Consider the following 21,586-nt stretch of genomic DNA (forward strand, 5'->3'; position numbering starts at 1 on the left):
ATCTGTTGTCCACCAGCCTGGCCGCACGGTCAGAGGCAGCTCCACAGGGCACCCAGGTGATACATGTGTGGGAAGATGGCATGGAGGACGACTGGGGCATAGGGGGTTCCGTTGAGGAGGGGGTCGGAACAAGGTCCAGGAAACGGAGGAATCCGGCCATGGTGAGCTGTCCCAGTGGGTCAACGCGGTCAACGAGCCATGCGAGAAGAGGTGCAGTCTCATCATGGAAAGACTGCAGGTCAGCTCGCATGGCCCGTTGACGCAACGCAACCCCACCCTGGACAGGCTCAACCTGTTGCAGGATAGCCACATCCGCAGGGAGAGGAAGGCCAGTTGGTGTAAGCCAATCCCCTCCCTGAGAACGGGTCTGGAGGTAGGCATCCCTGCTGGTGCAAGATGATGCAGTGACAGGAGCAGGGACAGGATTGCACACAGGCACCTCCGTGGCGGCCTGTGCTGCCACCTGTCCCTGGTCCTGCACTGCACCACTAGCACCAGTGGAATCCCCACCTGCAGACCCCGCCTCTGTTGCTTGCACGGCCTCCTCCTCCACCAAACCGCCCACCAACCTGGATGGCTCCGTGCCATCTTCCTCCGTTGGGCCCTGTGGGGTCCCAGCTGCCCCTTCTGCTGCCGAGGAGTCCAACTCCAACCTCCGCCTCCTGGACCTCCCCTCGGCAGCTGCGGCCTCGGACGCGGCACCGGACTCCTCACTCCCCGACGAAATCACAACCTGGGAGGGGAGCCGGGCCTTGCGTCTCCGGCTGGTGGTGCGACCCCTGCCGCTGTGCTCCGCAGCACCTTCTCCGCCCTCTTCATCAGTTGACGCTGCAGACAGGGAGAAATAAAACACAGGCATCAGGGCACTGTATAATGGACTCATAAACACATGACAGTTGTACATGAGTGGCATTGGCAAACCTCAGACATGGCATCACAATCCCCAACACACATGTCATTTCAACTTGCACACATGAGCTATACCACAGCCATATCGCAACAGCCAGCACCATCCATACACATACAACAGCATGAGCAGGCAAAGGTGAGCCAGATATCACATGCGACACAGGGAGTGCACTACACATGCACACACACCACCACACTTGCATGCATGTGTACACCTCCGCCAACTGTCGCAGTGTTCAGATCGGCATCCATGTCACACCTGCCAATCATTCTTCCACATCCTTTGCCATGCAAGCCTACACACACAACACCATCCATGTGTCACACATGAGAGCCCTCGCATGTGTCAGCCTCACGGCTCTGTACCCCCCCATACTTGGCCACATAAAACCACATGTGCAACCTGCACACTCCTGCCACACCACCACACGCACAGCTTACAATCAGTATGCATGTACACTTATCGCTCGACTCCAGATGGGTCTGCCTCTCAAGGACCTGGATGTGGAGCGCTGGGGATATGCGTTCCAGGACCCTCATCTGATCTTCCGACAAGTGGCCCCGGCGCCCCTTAGCATCCGCTGCTTTCAGGAGGCACTGGGCCTTCTTGAGGGTCCTGGACCTGAAGTCCTCCCAGCGCTTCTTCACATGATGGAATAGTCGGACTGCCACCCCCTCCGCGTTGATGGCAGTCACGATGTCCATCCAGATCCGAGTCCGTCCTTCCTTGTCGGCGCGCAACCTTCCGAAGAGGGCATCATACTGCCCCAGGACATGCTCCACCAGGACACCAACTTCGGTGGCAGTGAAGCTGGTGCCCCTCTGCCTCTCTGGCTGGGGGTTGCCACTGGTGCCAGATGTTGCAGTGCCCGACATGGCAACCCCAGAGGCAGGAGTGGGTGGGCAACTGGGTCCTGGGGCTGGGCTGTGGAGCGAAGGTATCCCAGTCGGGAGTCTTCGGTTCCAGCAGGGGTGGTCACAGCAAAAGCACCCCTGGCTGATGTGCAGGCAGCAAATGGCAGGACACGTGGGCAGCAGGCAGTCAGGCAGCAGCAGATGGCAGGTGGGAGCATGCTCGGGGCTCTGGGGGGCAGTAATTCGGCCTTCTGGGCAGGAGCGTGGTCTTCCGTGTGCTTACGCGTGGCAAGCTTGATACGGAGTGATTTGGCACGTGAAAATCCAGGCGCATCTATGACGTCACGCGCATGGCCGTTGAGAATGGCGCGTGTAAAAAAAAAAATACACATCCGAGTGTCAAAACGTGTAATTGGTGGAAATGGCCTCAGCCCGTATGCGCGTCTGTGACGTGTGTATAAAAGGTACGTGTAGAACACAATTTCCTTGTACGTACTTTTCGTGGAGAGCCAGTGGGTGAAATCTGTACTTCTTGTCGGTTCACACGCGATTTACTTCACGGCGTTTCAAGTTTGTACTCCCTGACAGCTTTTACTCTTTTCCTCTTTTTCCTGGGCCTGTTTCCTCAAACAGCGTTCCCTTCTACTGTTGTCCTGTCTCCTCAGACAGCGTACAATTCTTCTTTTGGCGGGGGTGTTGCCAACGCGCACACTTCACGCTTTTTTCCTGGCAGACGGTGAGTCGCGCACTTATTTAACATCTGTGCTTGCCCCGTGTGTTGCGTACCCCTTCAGAGGTCATTCTAGGCTGTGTGTGACAGTCATACGTTCATTCTTGTGTTTCTGGGTGCCACAGCGTAGTGCAGGGTTATTTTCCCACACACGTGGTCTAGGAGGGGTTGCGTGCACCTTACTTCCCTTTTTCAGGCTGCCTGTGCATTGCGTGACCCGTCATCTTTCCCCAGGGGTGACATACAGCCTTGCTAGAGCACTAGGGTACGATTACCATCTGGTACCCAACCCCTTTCACCCCCCAATTGCCCAGGACAATAGTTTACAGCGACTCCCATACGCACAATAACATCAGTGCCATTGTTGGGAGGCGACCAAGCCGTAAGGGTGGCAAAGGTGGCCGAGCCCCAAGTGGTGGCCGTGGTGGATCCGGTAGGGGACGTGGCTGTGACTTGCAGGGTCCCCCTAGCCCCCCATGTGTGGAGGACCAGTCAGGGACACCCATGCCCCCCCCCCATGCTCAGCCCTTGTTGGACCAGCCCACTGTGGCTCTAAACCTGGCACAGGGTGACTCCATGGCTGACTTCCAGGTCAGCAGGTCTAGGCCACGTGCGCCGGTGCATGTTGGTGTCATCAGGCCACGTGGATCAGGGGCAGCTAGGTCATCTGTTGCCCTGAGTAGGCAGGGTGGGGAGGCTGCAGGGGCAGCTGCGGCTCCATCCACCCCACCTCTCACACACCCAGCCAGGACAGTGTCGGTCCTAGTCCATCCTGCTGACATTCCCCCTGACACCATCACACTTGAGCTAATGCCTGCACCAACTCCCATGCTGAGTGTGCAATCCCACACTCCTATTACAGAGTCCACCGGGGCTCCTGCCCCTAGTGTCCAGAGCGGCGTAGGACACTCAGGATCCCCACCACCTTCCAAGCGGAAGAGGAAGAGTGCTCGTCCAGTAGAGGATGATGCCCCAGACACGGCTACACAGTCCGGCCCGTCAAGGAAGCCCAGCTTCAATGAGGCCGAACTGAATGCACTTGTAGAGTATGTGTCCGCACATGACCACGAAATGGAGATTATTGCAGGATCCAAGACCACACCTGCACAACGTCAGGCACACTGGCAGACCATCGCGGACATCATAAGTGCCCTTGGAATTGTGAGGCGCACAACTACTGAATGCTTCAAGCGCTGGAATGACCTGAAGCACAGAGCAAAGAATAAGATGGCCTAAAGTCATACCTCTACTCTAGTGACTGGAGGTGGGTCTCCAGCAGAGGACATAGAACTCACTCCACATGAGCATGTTTCTGGGACCTACATCACGGAGGTACAGATCCCAGGCGTGGGAGAACTGCCAGATTACGAGGCATTGTCCGGTGAGTGCACATGCATGTGTGTGTCATCCATGTGCATGGTGTGTGTGTGAGGGCTTCTGTTTGGGTGCCAGGTGAGGGTGTGTGTGCCTGAGTGGTTTGGGTCACCCATGTGCTTCATCCAATACATTCTGCGCAGCAGCATTTGGGTATAGCAGTATCCCTTCTGCCAACAGTAGACATCTAGCCCAACACCATGCCAGTTGCCCTTGAAGTGTCATCTTGCCACAACATTGTTGCTTATTTTTCTCTGTTTATTCAGGCAGATTGTTTGCATTCCACCACTTTTACTAGGCATTTCTCAGTCCTATTGTCACATGTCTGACATGGCTATGGTAAAGTGGACTGACTTTGTTTCCTGGATATGATTTGTTTAGACATGTACCTGTGCTATAGGACCATTTTGGACTGGCAGCAGCTCCAGGTTAAACATTTGAACCATTTCAATTAAAAAAGCAATTTCATGAGCAAACTAGACTGAATGAACAAGTGGTGCCCTCCTCTCCCTCTTCACTTTATGGCTATGGTACATGCCATCTGTGTGATGGCATGTGTATTTGACCTGCCAAACACAGGCCAATGTGTGATGCCACTGCTAGGCAGCATGCAGCAAATGTGTTGATCTTCCATCTTGGTGTCATCAATGTGTGCCATTTGCCTCCCCTTCATACGCAGTGACGGTGCATGCATGGGAGGGTTTTAGTCATGTGGGACATGTGTCAATCAAGTACTGGTTCTGTAGCTTCTCAGCCCTAATTGTGTGCCATAGTGCTAATGCCTGTTCCATTTCTTTTCTTTCATGTCTTTGCAGGGGATGACACACTTGATACTGCTGGGGTTGTGGAGATGGTGCAGACCCAGGAGGTTTCTCAGGGCCGACCTACCACCAGTGAGGGACGTGGTGTGGTGGTGGGTGAGAACCCACAACTGCTCAGGTCATGCTCTCAAGGGGTGTCTCTGGGTGCACCTCCCCCGAGCTGTATTCAGGTGTCAATTTGGATGATGAGACCTATGTGCCGTCGCAGGTGAGTGTTCCCGGGAGGGATTCTGTTCTGTCCGACCCACCTGCACCAGGGGTAGAACCCTCAATGCGGATGTCAGTGGTGGCAGGTCCGCCTTTGGTGGTTACGGATGTAGGGTCCCACTCCGCAACATCTGATCCTGTTTCTGGGCCAGCAGATCAGAGGGGGAATGCAGTCCTGCAGCCTCAGGCAGTGCCGGCACAGCAAGGCGCAGTTCGCCTTGCCCCAGACAGATGTGGTGCCCGCTGACGTAGTGGCCGTACGCCACCTGGCAATACTGCATGGGAGCAATCCATATATGGTATGGCAACCCAACAGTCAGCATCATCAGAGATGATGGCTCAGGCCATGGATAGGGTGGCCACTTCCATTGTCCCCCCAGAAAGGCTGATGGAGCGACTACAGCAGGCAACAGACTCCATCTGCCAGTCACACAGGGAGGACATGTTGGCGTCTGACAGGGACAGGCGGGTGGCACTGGCGACTCTGCGGGAAGCCATTTCCATAGAGTCCCAGGGCCACAGGGAAGCCCTGAGGGTGGAACTCCGTCACCTCAGGACGACTCTTGTTGAGCTTGAGGCTTCAACAAACACAAGGACAGAACAGCAGCTGGAGCGTCTCACACGTACATTCTCAGCTGAGATGCAGGCAACTCGTGAGGAGGTCCGGTCATCCCGTGAGTTATTGCATGGGGACCTCCGCACGATTATCCTCCAGAACCAGACCTTCCAGACCCGCATGCTTGCTGCCATGGAGGACCAGACTAGGGCTTTATGTGGGCTGCCTCCCATAGTGCCACCACCTCCTGAGGCAGCTGCAGAGTCTGGGGAGAGCAACAGCAGTGATTCTCTCACAATAGGGTAGCCGTGCAGGCCATGAGCCCATGGAGGTGTTTTTTTTCCGCAAGATCCACACAGGTGGGTTTTTGTGTGCACCCTGTCCTCGGACCTCCTGGGTTGCCTCCCTCACCTCCCCCCCCCCCCGGGCCCATTAATGGTCATTTTTGATTTTTTTTCTTTTTTTCTTTTTTATTTTTTGGACAGTGTGTTGCCTTGTGTGGCTCCCGTGGGCATACGCTGTATTGTGGCTGGGCACATGCAGGCTTGTCCAGAATGTGGGTCATATGCTTGGGTTTGTGTGACACACACCCCTCCTGCTTCCCGTTTCATGGGCTTGCAAAGGGTGTGCCCAAGTGACATTGACGTACACGGTGACGTTGGACTCCCATTTGATGTGTGGGCAGTCTGTAGTCAATACTGTGTATACATTCCTAGTGCATATTGTTGTTGTATTGTACACTGCATGGTGTATTGATATGTGCCTCTGCATTCATCTCATCCTCCTAATTTGCAGGTCCATTTCTCATGTCTTCACAAGGCGGTCTACTTTGGGACTGGAGTCCATGTTGTAAGCAGTGCACCTACACTCTTGTGTGGCGCTAACACTGTATACTTGGAAGTGTTCGAAGTGCTGGCATTATCAGGTAGTGAGGCTACCATTTTTTTAAGTCTGTACTGTCACGTTTATGGTAGGTTGGAGGTTGTGTTGGTGATTGGTATTCTTGGTAAGTATTTGGTAATGTGTGTTGTTGGTCCTGCATTACTGTGAGCATTTCATGTGTGGCCAGTTTCCATTAGGGACACTGTAGTTGGTGACACTTGGGGCATGTTGTGGGGATTAATTTGTTTGCTCTCACATTGCATGACATGCCATGGTGTGTTGTGTGGCCGTGCCGGGGAGGGGTTGGGTGACATGGCACTGTTCTCATGTTGTATTTTGCAAGTGGGTATTCATTTTTGCTGCATGGAAATGTGTCTTTTGATGACACTGCATTGGTGGTGTTTGTGTAGGTAGGGATGCACACATTGTGACACTTCCACATGAACAATCTCAGGCTGCTATGGATCTGACAGTTGTCTGACCCTTTGTTCATCATAATTGTCAGGTCGAGTCATCATTGCTTATCAGATGGTATGTGCCAGGGCTGTGTGCACTCCACAGGGGTGTGATTTCTATGTGAAGTAATTAGCCACCAGCTGCGTACGGGCTGCCTCACCCCGTGCCCTTTCCCCTCCCATGCACAGTGGGCGTGCATGTGGTTGGGGATGTGGGGGCACCACCATGTTCACATCCAGCCCCCGGCGTGTTGCAGCATTGTGCAGGACACATGCTGCCGCTATGATCCTGCACACTACTGGGGGCGCATATAACAGCTGCCCGCCAGAACGGTAAAGGGAGCGAAAGCGTGACTTGAGCGCTCTGAATGTGCGCTCCACTATGCCCCGGGTTGCAATATGGGCTGTGTTGTATCTTACCTCGGGAGGCGTGATGGGGTTCTGAATTGGCGTCATCATGTGGGTGCTCAGAGGGTAGGCACTGTCCCCTGGTGAGGAGGTGATGGGTATCATTAGTGGGGTAGTGACATAACTCTACATCTGACATGCATGCATGTGCAGTGGCATTCATACTCACCAAGCAGCCATGTATCGCCAGGCCGCCCAGCTTCTAGGTCCCAGCTTAGGGTAGACATTTGGTAAATGAAGCTGTCGTGGGTGGACCCTGGATAGTTGGCATATACTGAGGTGATGATTCCCTTGGCATTACATACTACCTGCACGTTGATGGAATGCCAGTGCTTGCGGTTCCTATAGATGTGCTCAGATGCCCTGGGGGGACGTAGTGCCACATGGGTGCAGTCAATGGCACCTAGCACTTTGGGGAATTGTGCCACACCGTAGAAATCCAGGGCGGCAGCCTGCCTTTCTGCAGGTGTTCTGGGTAGGTATATGTGCCTGCGGACTGATGGGTGTGCAGTGAGGATGTTCAAGACCTGGTGTAGGCAGCATTACTGCGTGGCCTGTAACACCCCACCCACTATGGCACTTGTCCGCTGAAATGATCCAGTGGCCAAGAAGTGCAGTACATTAAGGACCTTCTCCAGGGGGCTGAGTGCATGGGAGCACAGGGTGGGTGATGTGAGGTCATCCTCCCACTCACTCACCAGGTCCAGTATTATGTGAGGTGGAAACCTGTACCTCCCATACACCTGGTCATCAGGCATCCCAAAAAGGCATGTTCTGGGTGTGAAAATTCAGGCCCTCACTATCCTCCTCCTCCTCCTTTGGTAACCCACGGCCACTGCTGCTAGGAACGGTATATTCATCCTGGCGTCTGAGCTTGTTTGTTGTTTGCGCGCACTTTTATGCTGCGCGGGTCGACGTACTCCTGCTTCCTGCTGGCGTACGTGTTTCCGGATCAGCACGTTTTTTTGTGCGCATGCCTTAGCCCCGTTCAATTCCATGGATACGTGTTGTTGGCGAGCGTGTAAAACTTCCCGCGCACCCCTGTAATACACGTACCCAAGCAAATTGCGTGTGAGAATTCCCGCACACCCCTGCAATACACGTACCCAGGCCAATTGCGTGTATGCGCACTTTCCTCCAATTACACGCGATGATACTCTGACGTGCAGTGTTTCCACGTGTGCTCTGTCATCACGTGCTATGAGGGAAACACCCGCGCGCGTCACATCACAGACACCCTTACGCGCTGAGGGCCTTTGGTCCAATGGAATCGCGTATGCGTGCTGACGCGCTTACGCGCTAAGGCCCTTTTCTCGAATTTCACGTTGACGTACAGGATTTTCACGTGCCAATTCACTCCATATCAAGCTGGCCACGCGTAAGCACACGGAAGACCACGCTCCTGCCCAGAAGGCCGAATGACTGCCCCCCAGGGCCCCGAGCAGCCTCCCACGAGCCATCTGCTGCTGCCTCCCTGCCTGCTGCCACCGTGCCCTGCCATTTTGTGCCTGCACATCTGCCATCTGCAGGGGTCCAGTTGCTGTGTCCACCCCTGCTGGAACAGAAGACTCCCGACTGGTATACCATCACTCCACAGCCCAGCCCCAGGACCCAGTTGCCCACCCACTCCTGCCTCTGGGGTTCCATGTTGGGCACTGCAACATCTGGCACCAGTGGCAACCCCCGGCCAGAGAGGCAGAGGGGCACCAGCTTCACTGCCACCGAAGTTGGTGTCCTGGTGGAGCAAGTCCTGGGGCAGTATGATGCCCTCTTCGGATCATCACGTGCCAACAAGGAAGGACGGGACAGGATCTGGGACGACTTGGTGGTTGCCATCAACGCGGAGGGGGTGGCAACCAGAAAGTCAAGAAGCGCTGGGAGGACTTGAGGTCCAGGACCCTCTTGAAGGCCCGGCACCTCGTGGAGGGGGGCTGGGGCCGCATGAGTACCATCCAGCTGAGGGTCCTGGAACGTGTAGACCCAGCGCTCCACGCCCAGATCCTTGCGAGGCAGACCCGTCTGGAGTTGAGCAGTAAGTGGGCAAGCATTGCTGTGTGAGACAGGGCATGTTGTAGTGTGCTGGTTGTCTGATGCTTGCCTGTGTGTGTGACATAGGCCATGTATGCATGTATGTGTGCAGGGACATCATGGTCATGCATGTGAGACCAGTAATGTGTGAACCACACGGTTGGTGCATGTGTTTAAATGCAACATGGGGAGCCCTATGCGGATTGTACACATGAGAGCATGCCAGTCTCTGTTCCTGGACATGGGTGGGGGTGAGGGATGGGTGCTGATGCCATGTACATGTATGGTATCCATGTCTGTGTGTCTGACTGGCGTGTCTGTGACTTGTGAATGCCATGGATGCATGACACATGTCTGTGACAATGTACAGATTCACAGATGCAGCCTAGTTATCCTTGTATCCACTGTGTCTGGGGTGTATAAGGCCAGATGGATGAAACTACGGTGATGTGTGTGCATGTGGTAGGCATGACCCATGATGCATGTGAGTTCCATAACAACATTGTATGTTTGGAGAGTCCCTTGGACATGTATGCAAATGTCCATAGCATGTGCCATGCCTGTTACTGCGTGTGTTTTGCCTGCACTGACCCATGTGTTGTGGAGGGACATGATGGAAGTGATCTTTGACAGTGCCACTCATCTGCTATTGCTTCCTGTCTAGGGGACCATTGTACAGTACCCTGATGCTTGGGTTCTATGTCTCCCTCTACACAGCGGCAAGTGAAGAAGAGGGCGGACACGGCGCTGTGGAGCAAAGCGGCAGGGATGCCCCCACGGCTGCAGCGGAAGGGGTGGGTGAGCCACCACAGGGGCTTGCAACGGCAGAAGATGGTGTGGAGCCATCCAGGTTGGTGGTTTCCCCAGAGGAGGAGGAGGCCGCTACTGAGGCGCACATGGGGCCTGGTGGGGGCATCCCTGCTGGTGCAAGTGGTGCAGTCCAGGGGCAGGGGCAGGAGGCAGCACAGGTCGCCGTGGAGGGGCCTGTGCATGTCACTGTCCCTGACACTGTGACTGCACCACCATGCACCAGCAGGGATGCCCCATCCCAGGCCCGTCCGCAGGTAGGGGGGATGTCCATGTCATCTGACTCCCCTCCACCTGCGGACGAGGGGACCCGTGGCCATATGGAGAAGGTCCTGATTGGTGTCGCGTTGTGCACGGGTGTCATTCATGATGACGTGCATGCTTCCTGGGAGGAGCTTGCACATCATCACGAAGAGCACCTTGCCGACGTGGCCCAGTTGGGATCGGCCGTGGTCTGGGGTTTCATACATGTGTCGGCCAATCTGGCGGCCCTCTCCTCCTCTGTGGAGACTATACGCCAGTTGTTCTCCATGCCGTCTTCCGGCCCAGATGCCACCAGGGCCCACTGTGGACCTGCCCTGACCAACGCAGCCAGCTTGGTGGGGATCCCATCCCTGCCACAGTCGGGAGTCAGAGGTCCAGCAGGGGTGGACACCACAGCAACTGGACCCCAGCAGATGGAGGATGTGCCAGCATCATTGGGCAGGGCACGTGCACAACGGCGTCGGTGGATTCCATCAGCCTGGATGCCGTCGTGCTGGCAGAGGCAGTTGCGTCGGAGGCAGCAGCGGAGTCAACGTGGGAGGCATCATGGCTCGGGGCAATCTACATCGGAGGGGCAGGCATCGGCCGGAGGGCAGGAGGACCCAGGACGGGAAGTGTCTTCCATGTGGCAGCGGTTGGGCCAGCAGATAGGTGCGGAGTGGCGGCGGGCGGAAGAGGCACGGCTCACGATGGTCAGGGTGGAGAACTCCATGCGGAGGGCCATGAGGTGGGCCGAGTGCCTCGAGGCAATCTGCAGGCAGTTGGAGGAGGACATGTCGGCGTCCCTGCGGACCCTCGAGGCCATGGAACAGGACCGCCTCTGGGACATTGAACAGGAGTTCGATGATGCCCTGGCCCGGGACACCACGGAGTGAGCCGCTGGACTAGCCCGCCGCATTTGTATATAGTTAATTAGTGTTAGGTTTTATTTCTTTTTTTTAATTTGGGGCGCTTGGACTATGCCCCACTTTTTTGTATATAGTTATTAGTTAGGTAGGTTTTATTGTAGGTTTCATTTACATCGTTGGGATCATGGACCATGGATTTGCTCTTTGTACATAGTTTGACAGTGGATTTGTGGCCTTCATCTTTTATTATTTTTTTCACCATGGAGCAATGGATTTTGACTTTACTTTCCCTTTGGATTTACTTTGTTGGATGGTGACTTTTGACACAATTTCTTTACGGTTATTTTGGATTCCCATTTTCATTATTTATTATTTTTGTGGACATGCTGCATTTTGATATTTGTTGCCATTATTTTTTGTTTACATTTCATTCACTTCATTTACACTGTAATACATTTTTGTTTCTTACTTCAATGTGTGGACTTCTCTCATTGGTTTCATGCCTGTCACAATGTGGGTTTTCACAGTCATGTGTTGCCATTGTGTGGGTCTGACGGACTTGTACTCATGCGCATACTGCTTACTTGTTATCTATCATGTAATGGGTATTTCCATTTTGAATGGATGTAAAGCTTGGTTGGGTGTTTGGACTGGGGTGGGCATAGGAGCCTGGGATCTGGATTGTGATGACGTGTTGGCAGGGGGACATGTGTGGAGGCCTGCTGGCAGGTGCCCCGCACTGCTGGGGGGTGTGGGTGCAGGGGGACATGAGTGGGGGCCTGGTGGAGGGTGCCCCTGAATGCTGGGGGGTGGGGTGCAGGGGGACATGAGTGGGGGCCTGGTGGAGGGTGCCCCTGGCTGCTGGGGGGTAGGGGTGCAGGGGGACATGAGTGGGGGCCTGGTGGAGGGTGCCCCTGACTGCTGGGGGGTGTGGGTGCAGGGGGACATGAGTGGAGGCCTGGTGGAGGGTGCCCCTGACTGCTGGGGGGTGGGGGAGCAGGGGGACATGAGTGGGGGCCTGGTGGAGGGTGCCCCTGACTGCTGGGGGGTGGGGATGCAGGGGTACATGAGTGGGGGCCTGGTGGAGGGTGCCCCTGACTGCTGGGGGGTGGGGGTGCAGGGGGACATGAGTGGGGGCCTGGTGGAGGGTGCTCCTGACTGCTGAGGGGTGGGGGTGCAGTGGGACATGAGTTGGACATGATTGGGGGCCTGGTGGAGGGTGCCCCTCACTGCTGGGGGGTGGGGGTGCAGGGGGACATGAGTGGGGGCCTGATGGAGGGTGCCCCTGACTGCCGGGGGTTGAGGGTGCAGGGGGACATGAGTTGGACATGAGTGGGGGCCTGGTGGAGGCTGCCACTGACTGCTGGGGGGTGGGGGTGCAGGGGGACATGTGTGGGGCCCTGCTGGCAGGTGCCCCGCACTGCTGGGGGTGTGGGTGCAGGGGGACACGAGTGGGGGCCTGGTGGAGGGTGCAGCTGACTGCTGGGGGGTGTGGGTGCAGGGGGACATGAGTGCGGGCCTGGTGGAGGGTGCACCTGACTGCTGGGGGTGGGGGTGCAGGGGGACATGTGTGGGGGCCTGGTGGAGGGTGCAGCTGACTGCTGGGGGGTGTGGGTGCAGGGGGACATGAGTGCGGGCCTGGTGGAGGGTGCACCTGACTGCTGGGGGGTGGGGGTGCAGGGGGACATGTGTGGGGGCCTGCTGGCAGGTGCCCCGCACTGCTGGGGGGTGTGGGTGCAGGGGGACATGAATGGGGGCCTGGTGGAGGGTGCACCTGACTGCTGGGGGGTGGGGGTGCAGGGGGACATGTGTGGGGGCCTGCTGGCAGGTGCCCCGCACTGCTGGGGGTGGGGGTGCAGGGGGACATGAGTGGGGGCCTGGTGGAGGGTGCCCCTGGCTACTGGGGGATGGGGGTACAGAGGGACATGAGTGGGGGCCTGGTGGAGGGTGCAGCTGACTGCTGGGGGGTGTGGGTGCAGGGGGACATGAGTGCGGGCCTGGTGGAGGGTGCACCTGACTGCTGGGGGGTGGGGGTGCAGGGGGACATGTGTGGGGGCCTGCTGGCAGGTGCCCCGCACTGCTGGGGGGTGTGGGTGCAGGGGGACATGAATGGGGGCCTGGTGGAGGGTGCACCTGACTGCTGGGGGGTGGGGGTGCAGGGGGACATGTGTGGGGGCCTGCTGGCAGGTGCCCCGCACTGCTGGGGGTGGGGGTGCAGGGGGACATGAGTGGGGGCCTGGTGGAGGGTGCCCCTGGCTACTGGGGGATGGGGGTACAGAGGGACATGAGTGGGAGCCTGGTGGAGGGTGCCCCTGACTGCTGGGGGGTGGGGGTGCAGGGGGACATGAGTGGGGGCCTGGTGGAGGGTGCCCCTTACTGCTGGGGGGTGGGGGTGCAGGGGGACATGAGTGGGGGCCTGGTGGAGGGTGCCCCTGACTGCTGGGGGGTGGGGGTGCAGGGGGACATGAGTTGGACATGAGTGGGGGCCTGGTGGAGGGTGCAGCTGACTGCTGGGGGGTGTGGGTGCAGGGGGACATGAGTGCGGGCCTGGTGGAGGGTGCACCTGACTGCTGGGGGTGGGGGTGCAGGGGGACATGAGTGGGGGCCTGGTGGAGGGTGCACCTGACTGCTGGGGGGTGGGGGTGCAGGGGGACATGTGTGGGGGCCTGCTGGCAGGTGCCCCGCACTGCTGGGGGGTGTGGGTGCAGGGGGACATGAATGGGGGCCTGGTGGAGGGTGCACCTGACTGCTGGGGGGTGGGGGTGCAGGGGGACATGTGTGGGGGCCTGCTGGCAGGTGCCCCGCACTGCTGGGGGTGGGGGTGCAGGGGGACATGAGTGGGGGCCTGGTGGAGGGTGCCCCTGGCTACTGGGGGATGGGGGTACAGAGGGACATGAGTGGGAGCCTGGTGGAGGGTGCCCCTGACTGCTGGGGGGTGGGGGTGCAGGGGGACATGAGTGGGGGCCTGGTGGAGGGTGCCCCTTACTGCTGGGGGGTGGGGGTGCAGGGGGACATGAGTGGGGGCCTGGTGGAGGGTGCCCCTGACTGCTGGGGGGTGGGGGTGCAGGGGGACATGAGTTGGACATGAGTGGGGGCCTGGTGGAGGGTGCACCTGACTGCTGGGGGGTGGGGGTGCAGGGGGACATGTGTTGGGGCCTGCTGGCAGGTGCCCCGCACTGCTGGGGGGTGTGGGTGCAGGGGGACATGAGTGCGGGCCTGGTGGAGGGTGCACCTGACTGCTGGGGGTGGGGGTGCAGGGGGACATGAGTGGGGGCCTGGTGGAGGGTGCACCTGACTGCTGGGGGGTGGGGGTGCAGGGGGACATGTGTGGGGGCCTGCTGGCAGGTGCCCCGCACTGCTGGGGGGTGTGGGTGCAGGGGGACATGAATGGGGGCCTGGTGGAGGGTGCACCTGACTGCTGGGGGGTGGGGGTGCAGGGGGACATGTGTGGGGGCCTGCTGGCAGGTGCCCCGCACTGCTGGGGGTGGGGGTGCAGGGGGACATGAGTGGGGGCCTGGTGGAGGGTGCCCCTGGCTGCTGGGGGGTGGGGGTACAGAGGGACATGAGTGGGGGCCTGGTGGAGGGTGCCCCTGACTGCTGGGGGGTGGGGGTGCAGGGGGACATGAGTGGGGGCCTGGTGGAGGGTGCCCCTTACTGCTGGGGGGTGAGGGTGCAGGGGGACATGAGTGGGGGCCTGGTGGAGGGTGCCCCTGACTGCTGGGGGGTGGGGGTGCAGGGGGACATGAGTTGGACATGAGTGGGGGCCTGGTGGAGGGTGCCCCTGACTACTGGTGCCCCTGACTACTGGGGGGTGGGGGTGCAGGGGGACATGAGTGGGGGCCTGGTGGAGGGTGCCCCTGACTGCTGGGGGGTGGGGGTGCAGGGGGACATGAGTTGGACATGAGTGGGGGCCTGGTGGAGGCTGCCCCTGACTGCTGGGGGGTGGGGGTGCAGGGGGACATGTGTGGGGGCCTGCTGGCAGGTGCCCCGCACTGCTGGGGGGTGTGGGTACAGGGGTACATGAGTGGGGGCCTGGTGGAGGGTGCACCTGACTGCTGGAGGGTGGGGGTGCAGGGGGACATGAGTGGGGGCCTGGTGGAGGGTGCACCTGACTGCTGGGGGGTGGGGGTGCAGGGGGACATGTGTGGGGGCCTGCTGGCAGGTGCCCCGCACTGCTGGGGGGGTGGGTGCAGGGGGACATGAGTGGGGGCCTGGTGGAGGGTGCACCTGACTGCTGGGAGGTGGAGGTGCAGAGGGACATGAGTGGGGGCCTGGTGGAGGCTGCCCCTGACTGCTGGGGGGTGGGGGTGGTGGGAGACATGTGTGGGGGCCTGCTGGCAGGTGCCCCTGACTGCTGGGGATCGGGGTGGTGGGAGACATGTGTGGGGGCCTGGTGGAGGGTGCCCCTGGATGCTGGTGGGTGGGGGTGCTGGGAGACATGCGTTGGTGATCAGTAGTGCAAGGTGACATGTGGGTTGTCTGGGGGGCATGGCCATGGTGGATGGGCTGCCTGCGGGACATGAACAGGGGTGCAGGGTAGTCCCCTGTGGTGTGGGCTGCCTGCAGGGGCCGTGGAGGGTGTAAAGGGATCACCTGGGAGGACCCACATGGCCAATTCAGGTGTAGTACTACCCGGCACCCCCGAAATACACATACTCTGCTGAAATCACGTGTGGAACTTCCCGCGCATCCCGGAATACACGTACCCTGCAGAATTAGCGTGTGGAACTTCACGCGCACCCCGGAATCCACGTACCCTGCTGGAATTGCGTGTGGAACTTCCTGCACACCCCGGAATACACGTACCCTGCAGAATTAGCATGTGGAACTTCACGTGCACCCCGGAATCCACGTACCCTGCTGCAATCGTGTGTGGAACTTCCCGCGCACCTCGGAATACACGTACCCTGCAGAATTAGCGTGTGGAACTTCACGCGCACCCCGGAATCCACGTACCCTGCTGAAATCGCATGTGGAACTTCCCGCGCACCCCGGAATACACGTACCCAGGCCAATCGCATGTGGGACTTCCCGCACACCCCGGAATACACGTACCCAGGCCAATCGCGTGTGGAACTTCCTGCGCACCCCGGAATACACATACCCAGGCCAATCGCGTGTGGGACTTCCCGCGCACCCCGGAATACACGTACCCTGCAGAATTAGCGTGTGGAACTTCACGCGCACCCCGGAATCCACGTACCCTGCTGGAATCGTGTGTGGAACTTCCCGCGCACCCCGGAATACACGTACCCTGCAGAATTAGCGTGTGGAACTTCACACGCACCCCGGAATCCACGTACCCTGCTGCAATCGCGTGTGGAACTTCCCGCGCACCCCGGAATACACGTACCCAGGCCAATCGCATGTGGGACTTCCCGCACACCCCGGAATACACGTACCCAGGCCAATCGCGTGTGGAACTTCCTGCGCACCCCGGAATACACATACCCAGGCCAATCGCGTGTGGGACTTCCCGCGCACCCCAGAATACACGTACCCAGGCAAATTGCGTGTGGGACTTTCCACGCAGCACAGAATACACGCACACGCTATTTTTCACACAGCGGGTGTCCGTGTTTGTCGCGTACCCCTTTGCACGTCATTTGTCTTAGAGGGCCACAGTATGTGACATTCATCATAGCTGTATATAGGTGCTTTTTGTTGGCGCACATTTTGGCGCACATTTATTTCAGGGGCAGGGACACTATCGCCTGCTTTCTTGTGGCGGACGTGTTTGGGCCTGTGCGCTGGTTTGACCGTGCACTGGTTTGCCCTATTGGATTCCATGAATACGTGTTGTAGGCGAGCGTGTGGGCGTTCCGCGCACTTGCCTCCTGTACTTCCCCCGTGATGCCCACATTTTGACGAGTTGTTCCCCATTCCGAGTGTTACGCCCCGTGTTCCGCCTACTTTTGTTGTGTGCGCCGCGCTATGTGCGATTTCGCTGTGGCCGTGGCGCACGCTGTTAGATATCCTGTGCGCTGGCGTGCGCCGCACACTTTTTCAGCGCACATCCGATATTTTTCTCGCGCGCGACCTTCCATGAATCGATGTGCGTTGGTTTCCCTGCGATTTTCGCACTTGCACTGCGATTTTCGCTCTTTCACTGCAAATCGCATGTTTTTGGCGCACATTAATACCATGAATCGACACCTTAGTGTATTCACCTGAGCATCATCTGTGACCACTTGAGTTTCCGGAGTGACCTCTTTATTTCCATTTTGTGCATGTGTGCGTTTTGTGCATTTCTTCATTGTTACATTGAAAGGCATCACCCTCCTCAGTTAAGGCATTTAAAAGCTGATATCTAATTAATATGTTTCATTTTTGCAAAGTATTACTCAGTGGAGGTGGTGGCTATCCATTTTCCTCTTAGTATTGTTTTAATTTCTCTTGTATGCGCTTGCCAACATTTTTTAATTGTGGTGTAATATCTCTACTACCTCAAAAGTATGCTGGTAGATGTTTTTACCTCTAGTGCTTTTTCGACTACAACTTAAACATAAATCCCCTTTTTCTTGTACCTACACATCCTTTTATGGAAATTGTAAGTGGTTGTTTTATGTATTTTTGCGTATAAAGCTTAACAACATATATCTTTATAGGTTTTGTATTTTTGCTATGCCAGTGTATTTACATTTGAATGTTATAGATTAATGGCTTAATTTATTGGAAGTTTGTGCCATGTTGTGCCATATTCTTTTCCTTTTTGGATTAGATGGTTGGTAGTTACTGTTTGCGTTTATTGGTGATATGGATGCCCTGTGTACTATTTTCTGGTGTTATTGGGTTGTTTTGGTGGTTTTTTTTATTCAGTTGTTCAGTTTTGGTCCAGTGGTTGCTGTGTATATGTATGGGATGTGTTAGATATGGGAATGTCTGTGTCTTTATGTGCTGTTTGCAAAGTGCAGTGTCCTTATTGCACATGTTGCTGTTGTCGATTAGATTCAATATTTCCATGATCCCTTTGTAATGTTAAATGTGGTGTATGTCTGCTGGTTTGTTATTCATATCCCCTTTGTCATAAGTACATTTTGATTCTTAACGTTTGTTTCACTGTTTTTATGTGTCTGGCTATGAATTTTATGAAATTTGCTAGGTGCCATTTTATTTTTTTAATGTGCAGATCGCTTTGTGAGGATTGTGGTTATTTGTGAACAATGTCTACAGAACGTTTTTTGTGTGTTCTTTGCACGGTTTGCGGTCAACAGAGGTGGATGTTTGGGCAGTTTCCCTTTTGCACTGTGTGGCTTTTGACGAAGCCTGGCCCAGATGCAAGGAAACTCCTTGAACAGAAATGACTGCACACATATACACTCTGGTGCTGCTGGGAGCTGAAAGGAAAACATGTATATAAAACACACTTTTAAATTGCATGACAGACAGCCACGATCTCCTCTAAGCTCTCATTCTTTTCTATGATCCCCATTCATTTCAAAGAGTGGGAATTTTCCAGTGATCCAGCTTTGCAGCCCAGTCCATCCACTCGATCAAGTTGATCAGGTTATTCCGTTTCTGACAGTTGGAACATGTTGCATTGTTTCTTCCACTCTCCCTATCACTTTAATAAAGGAAGGATCCAGGCCCCTCCCCCCTCACGACGAGACAGCCCACCTGTGACTAACTGCAGGATTCCAGTTTGACACTTTCTGGAATCTGCATTTATTTATTTAGTTTCAGGAAACGTTGTTTGGTGTCACCCTATTGTATAATTTTAGTATCAGGAGTATTGTAATGTTTGCTATTCAATAGGCTCTTTATTCGTATGTTTTTATGTGTAGATCTGTTATTGCTACTCTTTTTTAGTGAGTAATATAATCTTGTTGCCCCCCCCCACCATATCCACTTGGAATGTCCTTTGGTTATTCTAGCCCAAGCCCCGTATATTTGTGTTTTGCTTTTGTTCCTTGAAGACCTTCTGGAGAGGCTCTGTCAGTCTGTATTTTACTATCAGGCCTGCCTAATGCCCGTCGTCCATGCTGCTGGAGGTCTGCAATCCAATCAAGCCCTGAGACCTCATATGTGCTCCTTGCTCTCTTTACCTGCCCTTGCTGGGATGAAGGTAGACGTGGGGGACCCTGGACTTCGTGTGTGCACCCCAGCTACATGTGGGAGCTGCTACCAGCATTCGGAAAAATGTATTTTCCAGTTCCTGGGCCGCCTCTCCACTTTGTTTCCGCTCTCGGTTGTCGGCTGCCTTGCCTGGTTTACCCATCAAATTGTACTCTTTCATCCATGTGCATATATGCCTATGCTTTGAGTTATATGTTTTGCTCATCCGTAGTGCATCCGTCCCTTTTACCATTGTGTGCCCCTATTTCTAATTTTCTCAACACTCTTTTGAGTGTTTCAGACAGTTCCCGTGAGGTTTGGCATTGTCCATCCTCTTTTAAGCATTATGTGACACTCTCAAGTGTAAATATGCTGTAAATAGTTTACTCTGCTGCTGAACTATGTTTGTAAAACACTTCCTGGACTCTTAAAGATCATTATTCATTACTCCAGCACAGGATTGCGGGTCGGCTTTGCCCGAGTGGTTTTGGGATGTGGGAGAGTACTGCAGGAGCCCTGTAAATTGTGCATTAAGTGTCATTTTGATTAAAAACCTAATCCAAACCTACAATGGTAGCTTAAGTTGGCAGGCACCCTAGGTTTGTCAGTACCTTGTAGTCCTAGATCATTCATTGGGTTGTATTATTTGCTGCAGCCACAAAAGCTGTGTGGATTGAAAAAAAAAGAGTTAAGCTGTGTGTAAGAGAAACACTTCAGTTAATTCCAAGTCATACATGTACAACGTGTGTAATTACAGAAGGGAAAGGGGTTGAAACCCTTAGGCATTGCAGCTACTATAATGAAAACACTTCGAGTTTTCATTTTGCATCGTAAATAGACCTTGCAGTGTAAAAGGCATGTGAAAACCCATTTACCGCTTTGGTACCTTTGCTGTTTATCTACAATACAAATCTGTTTCAGTGTTATGCCTTCTGTGGTTTTGTGGAGTCCTGTCACTAAAGGTTGTTCCAGTTTCTATGCAAGTGTTATGTTTGTTATTTCTGGAGCTCAGTATTCATTTTTTATTTCACTTTGATTTGCCTGGAAAGTGCATTCTGACCAAAGTTCCTGCCATTCGCTATTTGCTTCCCCATACCTGTATGTCAATACCAGCCTGGCCTTACCCCCTTTTGTCAAGAACTCAGGTGTCAGATCTCAGGTAACCCATGTATTGCTTTCCCCATCACAGCGTGTGTGGGCGCATCCGATTATCATAATCTCCGACCTCTCCAATTGCCATTGCACTGAGCATGTTAGTGAATGGGTGAAATATTTGAGAAGTGTTGAAAAGTGAAAGTAAAAGTGTACCCAAGTGGCGTGTCGCCTGCATGCTGTGCTCATGTGTTATCCTGTGATTGCTTTATTCTGTGGTAGAATGTTCATCCACATTTTTGAGTTTGTGGACTTAATTGGTGTTTGTACTTCATTTGGTGCCATGTGATTGTTTAATACCCTGCAAAGGTGTGATGTTGCATGTTGTGCTAGTGTGCCCTATTTTTTTAAAAAGAAAGTAGAATGTTTTGGTGTGTATTTTTAGTGTGCGCTAGGTTCTTGCACACACCATATCTCATAGCAAAACAAATAAACCACCACTTCACAACATATAACTACTCACACAATATCACACCATCATAACATGCAAAGACTTCACCATGGAACAAAAATGCATACTACATTGATAATGTATCCAGCAGAATGGAGGACAGGCATCATGCAGGCGGCCAGATAGCAACACACAGACTGGCAGAGTCTCTCCAGAAGGTATCCAAGGAACAGAGACAAAACACAAGCCTATGGGGCTTTGGCTAAAATAAGCCTGATGTGAAGGGCGCTGCTGTTCCAGGCTGGGCGCTCTGACCCACCTGGTGTGAAACGAGGAAAGGAAGGAAGCCCCGGCCCCCTCCACCGACATGCCTGACAACTGTTAAGTCCTGACCTGAAGCCCTGGCGGTGAATCCCACTGCGAGGGGCGCTGTGAAGGGTGCTGCTATTCCAGTTACTGGAGCTCTGCCACACCGGGTGTGAAATCATGGAAGGAAGGAAGCCGCCTCCTCCGATAACTGTTAAGCCCTGACCCGAAGCCCTTGGGGCGAAACCCACTGCGAAGGGTGCTGCTGTTCCAGGATGGGAGCTCTGCATCTCTTAGTGTGAAATGAGGGAAGGAAGCCCCCGCCCGCCCTCCTCCAACGTGTCTGACAATTGTTAAGCACAGGCCTAAAGCCCTCGCAGCAAAGCTTGCTGTGAAGACTGCTGCTGTTCCAGGCTGTGAAAGGCTAGAACGCCTAGTATGCCTTACATATGCTCCATTGCCTCCATTGACTTCGTTTTTGAAGCTCAACCAAACCCTCCGACATAAGAGTGAAGCAGTAAGCAGAAAGTAACGTGCG

Source organism: Ambystoma mexicanum, chromosome 7p, assembly GCF_040938575.1.
Source record: "Ambystoma mexicanum isolate Mex_15411 chromosome 7p, UKY_AmexF1_1, whole genome shotgun sequence".
In the NCBI taxonomy this organism is placed as follows: Eukaryota; Metazoa; Chordata; class Amphibia; order Caudata; family Ambystomatidae; genus Ambystoma; species Ambystoma mexicanum.